General features: G+C 55.5%; 2 long non-coding RNA genes across 2 annotated transcripts in view; both read left to right on the plus strand.

Moving 5' to 3' along the window:
* The first annotated feature begins 4,349 nt into the window (after positions 1-4,349).
* Positions 4,350-18,085, plus strand: part of LOC137484980 (uncharacterized) — a 344,848-nt gene continuing 331,112 nt past the window's right edge. Inside the window, exon 1 of the long non-coding RNA XR_011005127.1 lies at positions 4,350-4,420. This is a non-coding gene — a long non-coding RNA (uncharacterized lncRNA). The remainder of the gene's footprint in view (positions 4,421-18,085) is intronic.
* On the plus strand, positions 12,672-14,532 carry LOC137484972 (uncharacterized). The gene is made up of 2 exons (XR_011005122.1): positions 12,672-13,376; positions 14,209-14,532. It is a non-coding gene; the product is annotated as an uncharacterized lncRNA (long non-coding RNA).

An 18,085-nucleotide genomic window follows, 5' to 3' on the forward strand; every position in this document is an offset into this window, starting at 1 on the left:
AAAGGATGTCAGAGAGCCCTTTGGGTACAGCCCGAAGGAGATCTCTTCCCTGTGGCTGAGCCCTCTCGCCATCCCTGCCCTTTGGGATCAGTCTCCTGCGGGCAGGAAGGACAGCAGCTTGCCTCAGTTTACCCAAAGAGCATTAGGGTTACTCTGTAGCTGAAGCAGGGTGAAGCTGGATTCCCACGCTGCTGAGCCCACCGGCAGCATTTCCTGTCCTGGAGGGACAAGGGCTCCTGCACAGGCAGATCCCATCAGCAGCCATCCCATGTGAGAAGCAGAAAGGTGTTTTTTTATTAAGTGAACTCATTTGCTCAGTGAGGGAAGGAGGAGGGAAGGATTGTGCCGGGGAAAGCTGAACAATATGGGGAGGTGGTGGCTCAGTCCCTGCTAGGCAGAGGTTCACCTGCCACCAGAGCCATGGACAATGTGTGGATATGTCTGTATCCATGTGAAACCCCACTTGGAACTCTGCATACAGTCCTGGTGCCCCCAGGACACAGGATATAGAACTCTGGGAGCAGGTCTGGACTGGAGCCCCTCCCCTATGGAGCCACGCTGGGAGCTGGGATTGTTCAGCCTGGAGAGAAGAAGGTTGTGTGGAGACCTCACAGCACCTTCCAGGGTCTGAAGGGGCTGCAAGGAAGCCAGAGAGGGACTTTTCATCGAGAACTGGAGTGCCAGGACACAGGGAATGGCTTCCCAGTGCCAGAGGGCAGGGATGGATGGGATATTGGGAAGGAATTGTTCCCTGGCAGGGTGGGCAGGCCCTGGCACAGGGTGCCCAGAGCAGCTGTGGCTGCCCCTGGATCCCTGGCAGTGCAAAAGCCAGGTTGGACACTGGGGCTGGGAGCAGCCTGGGACAGTGGGAGGTGTCCCTGCCCATGGCAGGGGTGGGAATGGATGAGCTGGTCCCTTCCAGCCCAGTCCATTCTGACATTCTATAATGTGTGTAATTATCTTTGCCTGTGTACACCAGGAATAGAAATGCTACTGAGCCTTCACTCCTCATTTGTGGTTTGTCACCCCAATATTGGCCTTCTCTTCCAGCTTTCCCTCAGGGTTGTTGTCACAACCACATCCCTCCAAGGCCAGCCCAGTTTCCACCTTTCCTTGTAGGCATCACTGCAAGGTGAGCCAGGGTTCAGTTTCTCCTGTGTGCCAAATCCTCTCACCACACTCAGAGGCTGAGGGTCCCTCACACTGGCCCAGCCCACAGTCATCTGTGGAAAGAAGAAGCTCACCCAAAGACACCCAGCTGGACACTTGGGGCAGCTGGAGGTGATTTGCTCACCTCCAAAGTGCAGGCCATTTTTGTGCAACAGCCTCAACTAGCCCAAGGTCCTGGGCTCAGAATCACAGGATGGGTTGGGTTAGAAGGGACCTTAAAGCTCATCTGGTTCTAATCCCACTGCCATGGGCAGGGATACCTTCATTAGGTCCTTGAAAACCCATCTGAAAATGACCCAGGAGAGCTGTCCAGACACCCTCTGGTTAGCTGCAGATGTGAAGTTCTGTGCGGCCCAGGGCCTGCACCCCCTTCCTGCAGCGCCCTGGAGAGGGCAGGTGGCACCTGGGGAGGGCAGGGGGCTCCCTCTGGCTGCTCTCTTTCTGCTCCTCCAGAGTGCAAAGGTGCAGAGATTATTCCCTAATCCTCTTCCTTCCCACACCTCCAGTCCAGCTGAGGCATCCCCTGATCTTCTCTAGCCCTTCTGCCTTGCCTGCCCCCTTCCCTCTCTTTGCTCTGGGGACTCCCAGCTGCATCCTGCCCATCCTGGATTTTCCAGGAGCCCTGCACACACTTAATGAACAGGAGAGCTCTTAATGTACATGCTGCCAGAAGAGCATTGTGCCCACAGGGCCACAACTGGGCCACAGCTGGGCCACAGCTGGAACACTTGGGTTACTTTGGATGCTTGGGCCAGTCCATGGCAGGTCTGCTCTGAAGGAACAGAAGGGTTTTCTGGGAATGCCAGGATAGGCGAGGTCTGGGAAGAGACAAGGAACATTCCTGTGCAATCTGCTGCAGCACACTCTGTTCTTGGTTTATGGACATCTTCTGGGAGGGAGGATGATCCCACCCTGCCCTGCTATTGCTGCAGTGGAAGCCCAGCTAGCACAGGTTAGGAACGTGCTGCTCCTCCCTTTTGAACACACCTGCAAGCACTCCTGTTTCAGCAGTGCCCTTCGACTCCACCATCCCAAGTGGTGCAGCAGGAGAGAGAGGTCACCGACGTGTGGGGCATCAAAATAGCTGCAGAAGAAAGGACCCTGGAGCTGGAATTTCCTGGGAGAGGGCTGGAAGGTGAGCAGGAGCACTGAAGGAGTTAATTGAAGCTCTAGTCACAGGCCCAAAAATTCCAGGTTGTACCAGGGAGGGGCGGTTGTTTGGCTGACATTTCTGAAAGGTTAATCTGGAAACGGAGAGAGCACATCTGTACAGGGCTGGGGCTGACTCTTGCTGCAGATTCTTGCACCTCCTTGGGCTGTTTGACCCAGCAGCTGTGACCCAGAGGTCACCATGAGGCAGCGTGGGGCTGTGACCTTGGCATGCAGCGATGCTCCACGGTGTCCTCGGACCAGCTCTGCCTCCAGGCCCGTGTGACAAGACACAGGAAGCTGGCTCTGCTGTGTGCCCCGTGCTGGACATCTCTGCTTCCCGCTTCTCTGGGTGACATCTGTGCTTCCCGTTTCTCTGGGTGACATCTGTGCTTCCCGTTTCTCTGGGTGACATCTGTGCTTCCCGTTTCTCCGGGTGATATCTGTGCTTCCTGTTTCTCCGTGTGGCAAGGGGTGTCCAGTAAGAGCTGGGTGAAGGAGAGGAGTCCCAAGCAGGAGATCTCCTGGGGGAGCTGGGGTACTCACAGTTGCAGTGCGAGTAACTCTGGAAAGGAGCCAAGGCTCCTTGAGATGAAGACACCTTGCTTTGACTGGATAATTATATGTTCATCTCTACCTAATGCTTAATCACACTGAGATCAATTCTCTTCCTGCACATTGGGAGTCTTGTTTGCAAAGTGCCATCCCTCCCTGCTCTCTTCAACCTGGGGCTGTGAGCACAGGGCTCCCAAAGGATTTAGGGCACATTCCTGGGCCTGTGGGCACTGGGAGAGGCGGATGTGGGAAAACAGGACACATGAAATAGGAATTCATTGCCTTTTGCTGTGCTCACACCCACCTTTCTTTTTTAATAGAGCCTAAAGGAATTGACACCCGAATCCCAATATTGACTAAAGTGTATCTTGTTCTGGTCCAGAAAAGGCTTTTCACCCTTTCTTCCCCATGGCCTTGTGGCTGCACCTGTCCTGTGTTTGATGTGGCTGGGAGCACCTGAAAACACATCTGAGAGGAGCAAGGAGACAGAAAAGGGCACCAAAAGACCAGGGTTTTTTCTCTTTCTAGTTGAAGGGGGACAAGATGCTCTTTTAAGGTCCCTTCCAACCCAGAGCCTCCTGGGACTCTGTATTGAGCCTCTGCCAAGCTCTGGCACTGCCTGTGCTCACAGGAGACAGGAGGAGATGTGGGCAAGCAGCAGCTGAGGGAATGTCACCTGGTCCAGTGGTAACCATCCCTCTGGGCCTCTGGAAGAGTCACCCTGCAGAGACACAAGAAGATCTTTTTTAAGCAGTCTCCACCTCCTCTGAGGCCAGGGATGGGCACACCATGGGGCAGACTGTCAACCACAGACCCAGAAGGGCTCCCCAGAGCCACCACCACTGCACTAGAGACAAAGTTTATGTTTGACACCTTTTGCCTGTTGACTTTTGTGAAGGGCACCAAGACCATGGCTCTTTCCTGGACATTTCCAGCAGCTGGAACATGGCCCCTGCAGACTGGGAGGCACTGGGAGGCTCTACATCAGCAGGGCTCCTGGGCCAGGGGAGCACTCAGGGAGGATCAGTGCTGGCAGGATTTATCCAGGCACCCATAGCAGCTCCTGCTCCATTTTCAGTGCCTGAACTGATGCACTCCAGCGGGCAGAGAAGTTCTGTGCTGGCAGTGACTCTTCCAGCAGAACAGAGTACTGAGACTGAACCATCCTACCTGCACACCAAACATTTATAATACAAAACAGGTATTTTACACATAACTGTAGGAGCAGTTGATGTGAAGTTGTGGCAGGTGGGACCTTGTTCTGGGATCATTCTCCAGAACAGCTACAGTTACAGGAAGTGTAACACAGAGAGAAGGAGCCCAGGTGTCCACAGGAGGAATTTCCTGGGGAAGAGGAGGGGCAGGCACTGAGCTCTGCTCTGTGGTGAGCAGGACAGGAGCCAGGGAATGGCTGGAGCTGGGCCAGGGCAGGTCAGGCTGGAGATCAGGGAAAGGTTCTTCTCCCAGAGGGTGCTGGGCACTGCCCAGGCTCCCCAGGGAATGGGCACGGCCCCGAGGCTGCCAGAGCTCCAGGAGCCTTTGGACAGTGCTGCCAGGCATGCCCAGGGTGGGGTTGTTGGGGGTCTGGGCAGGGCCAGGAGCTGGGCTGGATGATCCTGTGGGTCCCTTCCAGCTCACACAGGTGATGTGCCCGGTCTGGTTTCTCCCTGCAGTTGGTCTGCTCTGGGTACCAGAGCACCTCAGAGGCCACTCAGGGCTAGCACTGGCAGGGCCAGCCCAGTGCCCAGAGGACAGAGGCATGGCTGGCCACCCCTGGGCCCTGTGCAGGGACTCAGGACATGGCAGGAGCTGCTGGCTGAGCTGTCAGCACAACCCTGGTGTGATCTGTGCCTGGCTGCAGCCCCGGCAGGCAGGGCTCCATCCCTGCTCATTGCCAGGCTCAGGGAGAGGCTCCGGGTGTCTGCGCTGTTCCCTGGGCTGCTTTGCTCCTCCTGCCATGAAAAACTGCACCAGAGCCTGGCTGGGCAGGGCAGGGCAGGGAGAGAAAAGCTCCCCTCTGCCAGTCCATGGCAGGTCTGCTCTGAAGGAACAGAAGGGTTTTCTGGGAATGCCAGGATAGGTGAGACTGGGAAGAGACAAGGAACATTCCTGTGCAATCTGCACCTCTGTCAGTGCACCCAGCCCTGCCTCGGCAGTGATCCCGGGGCTGCTGCTGCTCCCAGCAGTGAGTGATGGCCCTCACAGCTCCTGCTCCGTGATTTCCCTCACATTTCAGGCCTCTCCTGCCTGAGCAATGGGGTCGGTGTGGACGAGTTGTTCCTGTAAATCATCCCAGCACCGCTCCAGCCTGACACATCAATCCCCTCTGTAAAAGGTTCCCACCTGGTCCTGGCGGTGCTGCTGAGATGGGGATGTGCCAGGAATCCTTCAGAAGGCTGTGTAGGAAGGGCTGCTGGTTTATTCAGGCATCTCTTGCAGAAAGCTGCTCCCTTTCCAGCCTTGGGGAGACTCACCTGGCTGAGGGCTGCCACTGGGCTTGGGGCTGCCCTGAGCTCGCCCTGCACTCACTGTGAAGCAGCTGGGAACAGGCAGGGAATCCCAGAATGGTTTGGGGGACACCTCCCACTGTCCCAGGCTGCTCCAAGCCCTGTCCAACCTGGCCTTGGGCACTGCAGGGATCCAGGGGCAGCCACAGCTGCTCTGGGCACCCTATGCCAGGGCCTGCCCACCCTCCCAGGGAACAATTCCTAATTCCCAATATCCCATCCATCTCTGCTCTCTGGCAGTGGGAAGCCATTCCCTGTGTCCTGTCCCTCCATCCCTTGTCCCCAGTCCCTCTCCAACTCTCCTGGAGCCCCTTTGGCCCTGGAAGTGGCTCTGAGCTCTCCCTGGAGCCTTCTCCTCTCCAGGTGAGCACCCCCAGCTCTCCCAGCCTGGCTCCAGAGCAGAGAGAAAAGAGAGATGGAGAGGTGGGGGAAAGCTGTTTTTAAGGTTTATTTTATTCTCATTGTCCTGCTCTGATTTTTTTGGTAATAAATTCAATTGGTAATAAATTCAATCACTCTCCCCAGGTTCAGGCTGTTGTGCCTGTGATGGTGACCAGGGAGGGATCTCTCCCAGTGTTTACCTCCCCCTTTATTTTCTCTCCCCTTTCCAGTTGCAGAGGGCACTGCTAAAGCAGCTTTAGTGGGCACCCAACATCCAGCTGGAACCAGCCCACCCCAGAGATTCTGCACATGCAGGGGGAGCCAAGGGGAGTGAGAGAGGTGCAGCAAATCTGAACGAAGACCTGATAAGAAAAGCTGCTGATGAGAAAAGGGGAGCCCTGTGCACGCCGTGGGTGTTGGAGGCTGGGCTGAGCTGGGAGTGCTGGGTGTCCCCCAGGCCATCCCAGGCAGCTGGGAGCCCAGCACAACCACGGCCTCTCCATTTCTGCACCAGCTGCTCTCATCCCCACCCCAATGGCAAACCTCCAGGCAGACACAGCATCCAGACCGAGCAGGTTCTTGCGGTGAAAAGCCCTCCCAGCAGCCTCCAGTCCGAGCTGGTGAGCACCTCCTGCAGTCTGGGCTGTGTGTTGGACACACAGCCAAGGAGTGGGAAGAGGCCTGGGAGCAGCAGCTGAAGAATGGCCGCTCCAGCCCAGCTGATGTCTGAACATTTTTGCTTTTTCTGTATTTTTCATATCTTTGTGACTTTGTAGACCATTAAAATGTGTTTATACAGCTCCTGGTATTTTTCCTATCCTTCCTCTTAGATTTCAGAGTAAGAAGCTAACCTTCTAACACATTCCTGAAATACTGTTTAGTCTTATTTTCAAGAAGAGGACCAACAAGAAGAACATTCTGTTTTCTAATCAGAATTTGAGAAGACATAACAAGAAGTAGGGCAAAGAAGCCCCAGACCAACTCCAGTGGGGCAGTACCTGGAGGAACAATTACCTAACCAACTGCTCTTCTAACTGGACAATATTTGTTAGATATGCTAATTTGTTAAACGTCTAAAAATTGTAAAAATACAGTACTGGGTGTGCCCATGACCACGGGACACCTGGAAGCTTCCAAATAAAGGTCTGCTTTTATTTTACTATTTTAGCACTGTTATAAGAGTTTCCTTTTTTGATTATAGGCAGCACAGTCACACCAGTAGGATCAAGCTGGGGTCACTGCTCTGAGCTCTGCCTTCCAAGGGCTCTGCTGTTCCCAGGGGCAGCACGTGGGGGGTGGGCTGTAATCCGTGGGTTATCCGTGTGTTACCTGAGGGCTCAGCTTTGTGTCTCTCTTCAATCCAGCAGTGTCTCCACTGGGGTGGAGCCTGGGGCCGACATCGCTCCCTCCAAACTCCCTCTGCCTCGAGGTACTGGCACGTGGCTTCTCCTCCTCACTCTGTTTGTTTGTTTTTCATTTCCTTGTGTATTTTTCAGGCTGACCCCTCCTCTCCCAAGGCCCCTGGCTGTCCTGGCAGCTGCAGGGACTTGCAGGAAGGCTGCTGGAGAGCACTGGCAGAAAATGAATGTGGAATTTGTGACCGGGAGCAGCCGCCCTTGCAGCCCCATCCTGAGCGTCAGAGATGTCACAGAGGAATGAGAGCATGGCAGCACCACCTGACCAGTCACAGCAGCTCTGATTTCAGATCTGCAGTGCTCCCAGCAGAGTTAGCAAATGAGTTGCAGACCGGGAACTATCTGCAAATAGTTTCCAATAATGAATTGAGGTGTGAAAGCTGCAATCTGCTCTGAGACAATCTGTAAACAGAGGGAAGGAAAATTCACCAAAATAAATTATTCATTTTGGATTACTCCTCTAGCTCATGTCTTAACTTGCAAATCTGCAGGGCCTGCAGAGACTTCCGGGGACGCTTCTGTACCTTGAGCAGAGCTGTGCTGGGGCAGGCACAGGGATGTGAGACACATCAGGGATTCCTATCAACACCTGGCCAGCTCTTCTGCCCCCACTGATGGGGATCTGCACCAAACAAGGACCAGCTCCATGGGCTGTCCAAGGGCACTGAAGGTAAATCTAGGCCAAAAATTGGACTCTTCCCCTTTCGCTCCTGCCATCAACAAAGAGGAAAGGGAACCTGCCTGGAGCAGGAACCAAAGCAGAGGTGGGATGGGGAATGGGGAAAGGAGAGGACACAGGGATAGAGGAGCAGGGCAGGCTGGAGGCAAATCACAACTTCAAGCTGGACCAGACTGTGTGGGACACACAGATGTGCCCACCATGGAGTGACAGTCCTGGGTAGGGGCACTGGAAGGGCTGGGTGAGGTGTGATGCACCAGGAACTGTGCCCGGCCACACTTTGAAACCTTCCAAACAGCCTGAGGAGGAGAAATCGGCCCTGAGGAAGAAGGAGATCCCCAAGAACAGCCTGGAGGTCCCAGGGGGCACAACAGGAGGAACCCCCCTGTCCTCAGGCAAGGGGAGCCAGGAGCAGGCTGTGCCTGAGGGATGTGAGGGACTCGGTGTCCCACCCCCTGCACAGCTCCCTGATGAATCTGGGGCTGGCATGGCACTTGGCACGGCACTTGGCATGGCTTGGTGCTGGAGAAACTGGCTAAAGAGCAGAAAAACTGCACATGGAAAAGAGAAACCTATGGAGCTGGAGAAAGGTGCAAGATGGGAAGCTGGGGTAGAGCAGTGATCACTTGTTCAGTTATCTGCAAAGATTGGCTTGGGCTGCTCCTGGGTCCTCCTAGGCAGGATCTTCAGCTGGGACAGACCAGGTTTAAGCAGCTTTGTCATTCTGCCCCATGGATCTCCAAGTGCCACAGTCTGGCTCTTCAGTTTTTAGCTCTTTTAGTCAGTCCCAAGTCTTCAACCTCCCCATGGAAAGCAGCAGAGTGGACTGGAGCACACTGAGACATTTCAGAGAGGTGTAAGGCAGTATTGTCTTCTTTAGTTAAAATTAAACAAGTAAATACAATTCTAGTGTGTATTTTCCTGAAAATATAATGTGTGGGACTGCAGGGAAGGGCAAACTTCACAGCAGAATTCTCCAGTACTGACCATGCCAAACTGGGCAAAAGATTGGAGAACCAAAGTATTGCTCACACTCCAAGAAGGTTTTAGACTAAACCTGACCCCAGACATTACCTGCAGAGAACCTGTGGCAAGTTGGACTTTTTCAAACCTTTTTTTCTGCCCTGAAACTTGCTCAATATTCAGGGGAGTGCAGGAATACTCAAACAGCTCAAATCCGGTGGATTTGTCTTTGATCCAGTTTGGCAATTATTGTCCCAAACTGCCATGATCTCAGCAAATGCCGGGTTTGGCCTTGTGGAGCTGCTGGTGTTAGAGCCAGCTCACCTGCTCACCAGGCACGGAATTACTGGGGCATTGTTGCTGCTCTGGACCACAGAGGTTTTCCAGGGGATGTGCTGGAACCTTCAAGGCTTTACAAGAATTATTTCAGCTTTAAGAAATAACCCCAAGAAAATGCTGGCAGCTCTGTTGAACCAGCTCTTAATTAAGAGCTGTCATTAGAAACATCCCTGTCAAGGCCATGGCTTTGATCTGCTGGCAAAGGGCAGGGGAACATCTGGGCACCCTATTCCACAGGGGAAGTGGCAAAAGAAAGTAATGGAATTGAGTATTTTGGCAAAAAAACACTGAGTACAGTGAAAAGGAGGTGTGGTTTTGGCAGCGGCCTGAGCCTAGAAGAGTTCATGGGATTAGGCCAGCTCCTGAACCCCCTGGCCTGGTGGTCCCTCCATTGCCCACCCTTGCCCAGAGCAGTGCAGACACTGCAGTGACAGCTGAGAACTGCTCCTGAAGAGTGGCCCAGGAAAAGCCAAGTGCCCATGTAGCTTCCTAAAGCAAGTGGCTTTCAGGAAAAGCCAGCAGGCTGCAGGAAAGCAGAATGCAGCTCTGTGGGAAGGCTCAGTGGCCCATGGAAATCAGCTCCTCTCACTGCAAACTTGACTCTGCAGAGCAGCTGCTGGTTCAGAGCCCTGGCAGCAGCACCAGGAGCTGGGAATCCAAAGCCATGGCTCCATGTCCTGCAGGACCAGCACTCCTGAGGCCGTGCTGGCCGTCCCTGGGCAGGGACGGCACCCAGGACACTCAGGCCATGCTGCTCCTGCAGGGTGAATGTCGTAAATGTGTGGAGCTGAGGTGCCACCAGGAGTGACGGAGGAGTCTGTGACAATGACACACAAAGCACATCTCCAGCAAACCAGTCCACATTACTGGACTGGAGGAACCTCCATGAGGCTCCTGCTTGCCCTGGGGCTGCTGTTTGTGCCACCTCTTGGGTAAGGATGTAAAATGGGCAGTATGGGGATGCTGGTTTGGGGGTTTTTGTGTTCCAGAGACCTCAGAGCTCTGAAGAGCACCTGAGGATTCCCCCCAGTGCAGGCTCAGGAGCTCAGGGAGCAGGTGCAGGTGTTACAGATGTGCCTGGCCTTGAGCTGGAGGGGTTTCTGGCACTGGTTTCTGCTGCTTGGGCTGGGACTGACAGGGCTGTGCTGCTGCCTCGCTGAGCAGGGTCCCTGTTAGTGGCACCCCAAAGCCATCAGAGGGTGCTGGCACCAGCTGTTAGTGGCACCCCAAAGCCATCAGAGGGTGCTGGCACCAGGGCTGCGCTCAGGTGTGAGCCTGGGTTTGGCCCGTGCTGCCAAATGGGGCAGGCCTAGCGCTGCCCGTTCCTTCACAATGAAATCATCCTCTGTTTCCTGGCTGTTTGCAATTAGCCTTCCGCAGCAGATGAATAATCTGTTCTTGTTGATTCGACAGAGCCGTTTGGACAGGGGACAAACAGCGCGTTCCGCCTCGCCCGGCAGTCGCAGGCAGGAAGGGAGGGAGGGAGGAAAACACGGACACACCGCTAATTCCCAGCAACAATCCCGTAAATTTAGCAGTGCTGGCACAAGGCAGGCGACAAATGCAACAAACAGGGATTGGAGGAGCCGCGGAACTGCTGCCAGCAGGCAGAGCAGCCCCCGGCACCTGAGCGTGGCTGAAGAGAGGGGTCAGGGAGGGCAGGGGCAGCCCCTGGCCCGGGCTGCTCGGAGCCAGGGGGCACCAGCCCGCGGCCCCCAGCCCCCGTGGGAGAGCTGCTTTCTCGCCGTCAGAAAATCAAAGCCATTTTCAGAAGGAGAACAGATTTTGGTTGGGAGGTGAGGGAAGCGGAGGGCCAAGAATAGAAGGGAACAGTGGGCGGAATTCTGACTCCCTGCTGCATTCAAAGTAAAGTACAGGACAAGTTTCAAGGAAGCAGCGGGGCAGCCCTTGGAGGAGCTGGCAGGGACCGAGGAGCCTGGCAGGGGCTGGGGGCCGGCCCTGCAGCCCGGGGGGCACGGGAGGGCAGCGGTGCAGGGACAGCACCCAGCAGAGCTGCAGCACCAGTGCAGGGACAACACCCAGCAGAGCTGCAGCACCGGGGCAGGGACGGCACCCAGCAGAGCTGCAGCACCGGGACAGGGACAGCACCCAGCAGAGCTGCAGCACCGGGGCAGGGACAGCACCCAGCAGAGCTGCAGCACCAGTGCAGGGACAGCACCCAGCAGAGCTGCAGCACCAGTGCAGGGACAGCACCCAGCAGAGCTGCAGCACCGGGACAGGGACAGCACCCAGCAGAGCTGCAGCACCAGTGCAGGGACAGCACCCAGCAGAGCTGCAGCACCGGGGCAGGGACGGCACCCAGCAGAGCTGCAGCACCGGGACAGGGACAGCACCCAGCAGAGCTGCAGCACCGCGCTCGTCTCAAGCAGCCCCAAAGGCAGCAACCACAGCCCCTTGACGGGGATTTCAAGGGAGACAGGGATTTTCCAGCAGATGATGCTGGGTAGCAGCGCTGAAGTGGATTTTAAGAGTGACAGCGCTGAGCATGAAATGGAGAGAAATCACCCAGGGCACCAAGCGCTGTCCAAACCCGGCATTTGGGGGGTTCGTCTCTGTCTGCGGACCCGGCCGGCCCTGCAGAGCCGCGCTCACACGGCCGAGCCCAACGCCATCTGTGCGGCCGCGGCAGGAATTGCATTGGGCCGGCCGGGAATTCGGGAATGCGGGATCAGGGGAGGCAGGAATTGCATTGGGCCGGCCGGGAATTCGGGAATGCGGGATCAGGGGAGGCAGGAATTGCATTGGGCCCGCCGGGAATTCGGGAATGCGGGATCAGGAATTGCACTGTGAGCTGGAGAATGACAGGCTGAGGAGAGGACATCGCTTTGAGCTCCACTGTCACCTCTGTCCCCTCCAAGGGCAGCGCTGCCAGGGCTTGGCACAGGGCTGCTGCCACGGGCTCTGTGTGTTGATCCATGAGATTCTGGGAACATCAGGCAAAGCCAGCACGGGGCTGAGACTGCTGCAGGTGCCAGGCAAGACAGCCCTGAGCATTTCCATGCTGCAGGAACTGCAATTTTGGCTTCTTTTCTCCATGAGAGATTCCTGCAGGGCTGGAGGTTTTGCCCAGAGTCTACTGGAAGTGAGAACCTTGGCTTTATTCACAGAATCCCAGAATCACTGAGGCTGGAAAAGCCCTCCAGGGTCATTGATTCTAGCCTGGTCCCAATCCCCACCTCGTCCCCAGCCCAGAGCACTGAGTGCCACATCCAAGCCTTCCTTGGACACCTCCAGGGATGGGGACTTCAAACCTCCCCAGGCAGTCCCTGCCAAGGCCTGAGCACCCTTTCCATGAGGAAATTCCTGTTGATGTCCAGCCTGACATTTTTTCTGGGCACTGCAGCTCTGGGGTTGTTTGCAGAGAGGCTGGAGGCAGAGGCAGTGTGGAAGATGTACTGCTGCCCTGGGCATCCCAGGGAGGATGGGCAGGGCTGAAAGGGAGTTTTCCCTGTGAAATGGGGCTGTGGTGCTGAGGCCATGTCCCAGCTCCATCAGGAGTGATGCTCAGGGAGCAGTGAAGGAACAGGGCAGGTGTGAAGAGACAACAGCTGGCGGCCCCTGGAGATGGATGCTGGCATGGCAAGGACAGCAGGGATTCCTTATTTCTCCTCCTGAGGTTTTTCCAAGCCCAGAGCCCAGCTGGCCCTTTGGCTAAATCCCCCCCCCCCCCCCATACTTTTCTCACTTTTCACAGTCCTGCTCTTCCTCTCCTGCCACTGCCATGTTCCCCTGGGCTGCAATCCCAAGGACAGGGAGCCAAGGAGAGCCATCACACCATGCAGGAGCCTGGCTGAGGTCCAATTCCACCCAGCCTCAGCTCCCCACGTGCCATTCCTCACCTCAGAACAGGCAGAGGGCAGGACTATGGGACTGAGCATGTGCCCAGGTGTGTGTCTGGTTGGTGCCACTGTGGCTGGCTGAGTTCCCAGCAGAGCAGCAAGTGGAGGCCCCTGAGAACTCCTCCATCTCCCACAGCTGTTGCAGGGACCATGCTCAGCTCTGCTCCAACAGAACCTTGAGGAGAGGGGCTGTGCCCTGGAAAACTGCAGCCTGGGAAGCTCTTGCACCACTGCCTGAGTGTGGAAGGACTTTTGTCTGGGGCTGCTCTTCCTCCAGCTCCAGAGGGTCTGTGGATCACATGGACTTGATGTCACCCTAAAGCAACAGAGAAGCCACCTGTGAAGGGCACCTTCCTGTGTGCATGTGACAAAGTGCTCTGAAATACATAAAACATTCTCAGAGTGGGGAAGATCACTGAGAGCTTTACCAGAACTGACTTGAGAAGCTGTTTCAAAGCACTCCAAATGGAGCTTGCAAATAGCTGGCCGTGTTTGCTGTTCCCTGGCAGGAGTGGGTGGTGGTGCCTGCTGCAGTGCTCCCAAGGAGCTGCTGGGAATAACCACACTGCTGCAGGGTCCTGGGGATGGCAGCACTGGAAAGGGAAGATGGGCTCCAGGCTGAGCATGCCAGCAGCCCTTCAGCTCACGGTGGAAGCAATCCTTCCCTTTGAAGTGGATGGAATATTTGCTGCTCATGGCTGGGTTGGCCCCTAGACCAGGATGGTGATGCACTGGAAAACAGAAAACCAGGAGGGAACCTCACTTAAACTGCAGCTTCAGGATCTTGTGGCAGGGCCCTGGGGCTGTTCCCCTTCCCAGAGAGGTGGGCAAGACTGAGGGGGTTTTCCTGAGCTGAGCTCCTCTGAAGGAGGAGTGGGGCTGGGGAAGTTTCCAAAGCTGCTGACAGCTCGTGGTGTCCCCTGTCGCTGGGGTTTCCCTGGCAGTCCTGTCCAGGTGTTCTGACTGCAGCAGATCCCAAAGTGGACTCTGATCACTCAGGATTTTGGAGAGCCCTGCAGCATGTCCAGAACATCTCCCAGAGTGCTCCCCGCCCCACATGGATGGTGAGCAGCCTGCCAGCCTCGCAGCTCCTGGCAAACACAGCTCCCCACTCACTCCTGATAACAACAGCCTGGGAGAAAAAAAAAAAAAAAAAAAAAGAAAATGGATTTTCCCCCTTCCTTTTTCAGGAATTCTGGCAAGATGTCAAAATGCTCCGCTGCCACTCAGAGTGGAGAGCGTTGCCCAGCTCTTCCCCGTGCTCGTCTGCCAGGCCTGGAGCGATTGCAGAGCTTATTTTCGGCAGCTGAAGCGGCAGCAGGAGCGGGAGGGGAAGGCTGGGCTATCAGTCACCGGGAGATGCTGCTCACTCCCACGGAGGTGTTTACAGGAGGGGCGTGAGTGTGAGCTGGAGCCAGCTACCATTAGCATTGCAGATCGGGCACTTGTTAGCAGAGCGCTTCGCCCCTGCTTTACAATTTGCTAATAATAAAGCATTTGTTCCGGCAAACAAACGCCCAGATTTATGTCTTGCTCACAAAGGACTCCAATAGATATATTGATACCTTGTGAAGCTGCAGCGGGGAGGGGGATTGAAAAGCTGCTGTTTGCTTGACTCCATCCAGCTCCTCTATTGATGACTGGGAGGCATTTATTTCACCGAGGATAGAGCACTCAGAGCTGCGAACTCTCTGTTGCCAATAGTGCCATATTTAGGGTTATTATATCACCATAAAACAGCTTTATGGGGCCATGAATACTGGGGCACGTCGATACCCAGCATTGCACCATGGCTGTGCCTCCTGCCTGGCGGGGCTGGCAGAGCCCAGGCAGCCCTGGAGTCCAGAAAACAGGAAAGAACAGCTTTCAGGGGAGAAACAGGCACAGGAGGAGCTCCTGGAGCTGTCACCGGCCCCGCTGCTGGGCCCGGTGAGGACAGCCAGTGTGCAGACCTGTGCTGGCACTGGGGACTCAGTTCCCCAGCACATCGAGCCAATGCAGGGATGCCAGTGCCCTGGGAATGTGTCAGGCACCAAAAAATCAGGGCAGGAGCTCCAGTGCTCCTGCTGTGGGCTCACAGGGAGGGTGGAGGGTGCTGTGGTGCTGCCACGGGTGGGACCTGGCAGAGCAGCGTCCCCCGTTCTCCAGCTTGACAGGTGGCACCTTGTCCTGGGCTCGTTCTCCAGAACTCCTCAGCGCCCAGGGGCAGCACAGCACGGAGGCAAGGAGCTCAGGTGTCCGCAGGAGGAATCTCTTGGAGAAGAGGAGGGGCAGGCCCTCAGCTCTGCTCTGGGACAGGGACCAGCTGGAGCTGGGCCAGGGCAGCTCAGGCTGGAGATCAGGGAAAGTTTCTTCTCCCAGAGGGTGCTGGGCACTGCCCAGGCTCCCCAGGGAATGGGCACGGCCCCGAGGCTGCCAGAGCTCCAGGAGCCTTTGGACAGCACTGCCAGGGATGCCCAGGGTGGGGTTGTTGGGGGGTCTGGGCAGGGCTGGAGGTTGGGTTGGATGGTCCTGGTGGGACCCTTTCAACTCAGGACATTCTGTGATGCTGTGATTCTTCTGTGGGAGGAGTTGCAGCCCCAGGAATGACAGACAAGCCCTGCTGGGATCCCCCTGGAGGGGTTGTACCTCCCACAGCCCAAACCCCCGTGGGTCCAGGCTGTCCCTTCCCTCCCCATTCCCGAGTTCAACCGCTGCATCCGCCCCCAGGTGAGCCCTCGTTCCTGGTGATCCATCAAGCCTGGAGTGATCTCTGCGGGTGCAGAAGAAGCACAGCCCTGTAACCACTCCAGAACAGGCTCTCCCTGTCAGCTCTCATCCTCTCTTACATTTTAGATGTTAAATAATGCACTAATGGAAAAGGAAACCTTAGCCAGGGCAGAGAGATTAAGATGCAGAGCAACCACAGCTTTTAGCTTTCATTTTCTGACTCCAAATGCTGCATTTCTTAGCTTTATTTCTATGCATTTTGTTGTTGGTGGGTTTTTTTGCAAGGGCTTTCCAAGAAGAGGAGACAGATTTTGACTGCAGCACTTGAACTTTTGTTACCAGCGTTCTCCTCGCAATAAATTTTGGATTTGACGGGAAGCTGCTGGTTCTAAGAAATCACAGACACAGGAAACAAAACACAGAAAAGACTGAGAGGTGCCTTCAGCCGTCTGAGAAGACTGCTAAGATGCTCTAACTCTTGGATTGTATTTTGGCCTTTCTGCTCACCGCTGTGTTCACCTTCGAGGGGGAGTGGCCTTTCTCTTTACAACCTGAGAGAGTTTTATCCTGACTATTAAATTAGTAATTAGCACTTCATTTAGCTGGGATCTCCAGTGCCCAGACAGTATTGATTTGTCGGAGATAGAAAGATGGAGCCTCTTTCACCACGCTTTTGGGCACAGAGTCAAGGGGGCTTCTCAGCTTTTTAGAGGTGCATTTCCCATGCAGAGGACAGGCAGGGTGGGACAGAGGGGCCAGGGAGGGTTTGTCACTGCAGGTGTCTCATCCCTGCACTGTTCTGCCCAAATCCCACCTGGCAAAGTGCCCTGGGCAGGACACAGGAGCTGGAGGCTCCCCAGGGCCGCAGGAGACAGCCCATTCCCAGCAAGGAACAGCCCCCGTGTCCTGCTCTGCCAATCCCCACAGACAGACCATTCTCAGAATCCTTGGGATGTAAAAACCCTTTCCTGCAAGACTCTGCTGCCTAAGGGGGACTCCAGGCTCAGGGCTCACCTCAGCTGGGCCAGCAATTGCCAAAGTCACCTGTGTGTTTTAACGAGAGCTTGTGATTCCTCTGGAGAGTTTTCAGCTGGGTCTGGAGAGAGAATGAGTGCAGGAGCTTGGTCAAGGAAAGCCAGGGCAATGGTGGAGTCCCCATCCCTGGAAATGGGGAAAGAATGACACATGGCAATCGGGACATGGTTTAGTGACCATGGTGGGATTCAATTGAAGGCTGGACTTGATCTTGGAGGCCTTTTCCAAGTTAATGATTCCACAGATGTAGGGAAGGAGCCTCACGGATGTTTTGTGTGTCATATTCACTCTTCTTTCACCTGAAATTTAAACCAGAGCCTAACTCAGCACCACCCCAAAGCTGAGTCCAATCCCAGGCGTTCAGCAAATGTTTTATTTGAAGCAGCCATTGATGAACTGATAAAGCATCACTGAGGAGCCCTGGCAAGCTCAGGGGAAGAGATGTCAGAGACCAGAGCAGAGGCAGGAGGTCACAGAGCTCCACTGAACATCTGCAAACCAGCACAGGAGAGCTCCTGTCATAGTGACAGGGAATGCGCATGGCCCTGAGGCTGCCAGAGTTCCAGGAGCCTTTGGACAGCACTGCCAGGGATGCCCAGGGTGGGGTTGTTGGGGGTCTGGGCAGGGCCAGGAGTGGGACTGGATGGTCCTGTGGATCCCTTCAGCTCAGGATATTCTGTGACTGGGAATTCCTTTCGGAGTCAGGTTACAGAATCACACAGTCACAGAATGTCCTCCCTGCAGGCACCCACCAGCATCATCCAGCCCAGCTCCTGGCCCTGCCCAGACCCCAAACAACCCCACCCTGGGCATCCCTGGCAGTGTTTTCCAAAGGCTTCTGGAGCTCTGGCAGCCTCGGGGCCATGCCCATTCCCTGAGGAGCCTGGGCAGTGCCTAGCACCCTCTGGGGGAAGAGCCCCAAAGCACTGGGGCACACCTGGAGTCCAAGCCCACTGGAGGGGAGCAGGGCCATGGAAAGGCTGGAGGCTAATCTGGAGGCTCTCTGGAGTTTAAATGCAGGAAAGAGGATGCTCTGGGCTGCCAGGGCTGCCCAGCCTGGCAGGAGCAGCACATCAGCCTGCACAGCTGTGCAGGGGATTAGCAGCTCCGAGAGGCTTTGCCCACAACTGTGCAACACAAGGGAAACATATGTAAAGAAAAAGCCTTTAGAAATAATCTTAATCTAATCTGGGGCTGCAGACTCTCTACACTTCTCCACAATCATCCATCACAGCAGGCAAGCAAAGTGTGTTCCCGGGCTCTGTGCTGCTCAGGGTCTGGCTAGGGCATTGTCCAGTGCCACAGCCACATCCTCTTGTGTCA

This window comes from Anomalospiza imberbis, chromosome 18 (genome assembly GCF_031753505.1).
Source record: "Anomalospiza imberbis isolate Cuckoo-Finch-1a 21T00152 chromosome 18, ASM3175350v1, whole genome shotgun sequence".
Lineage (NCBI taxonomy): Eukaryota > Metazoa > Chordata > Aves > Passeriformes > Viduidae > Anomalospiza > Anomalospiza imberbis.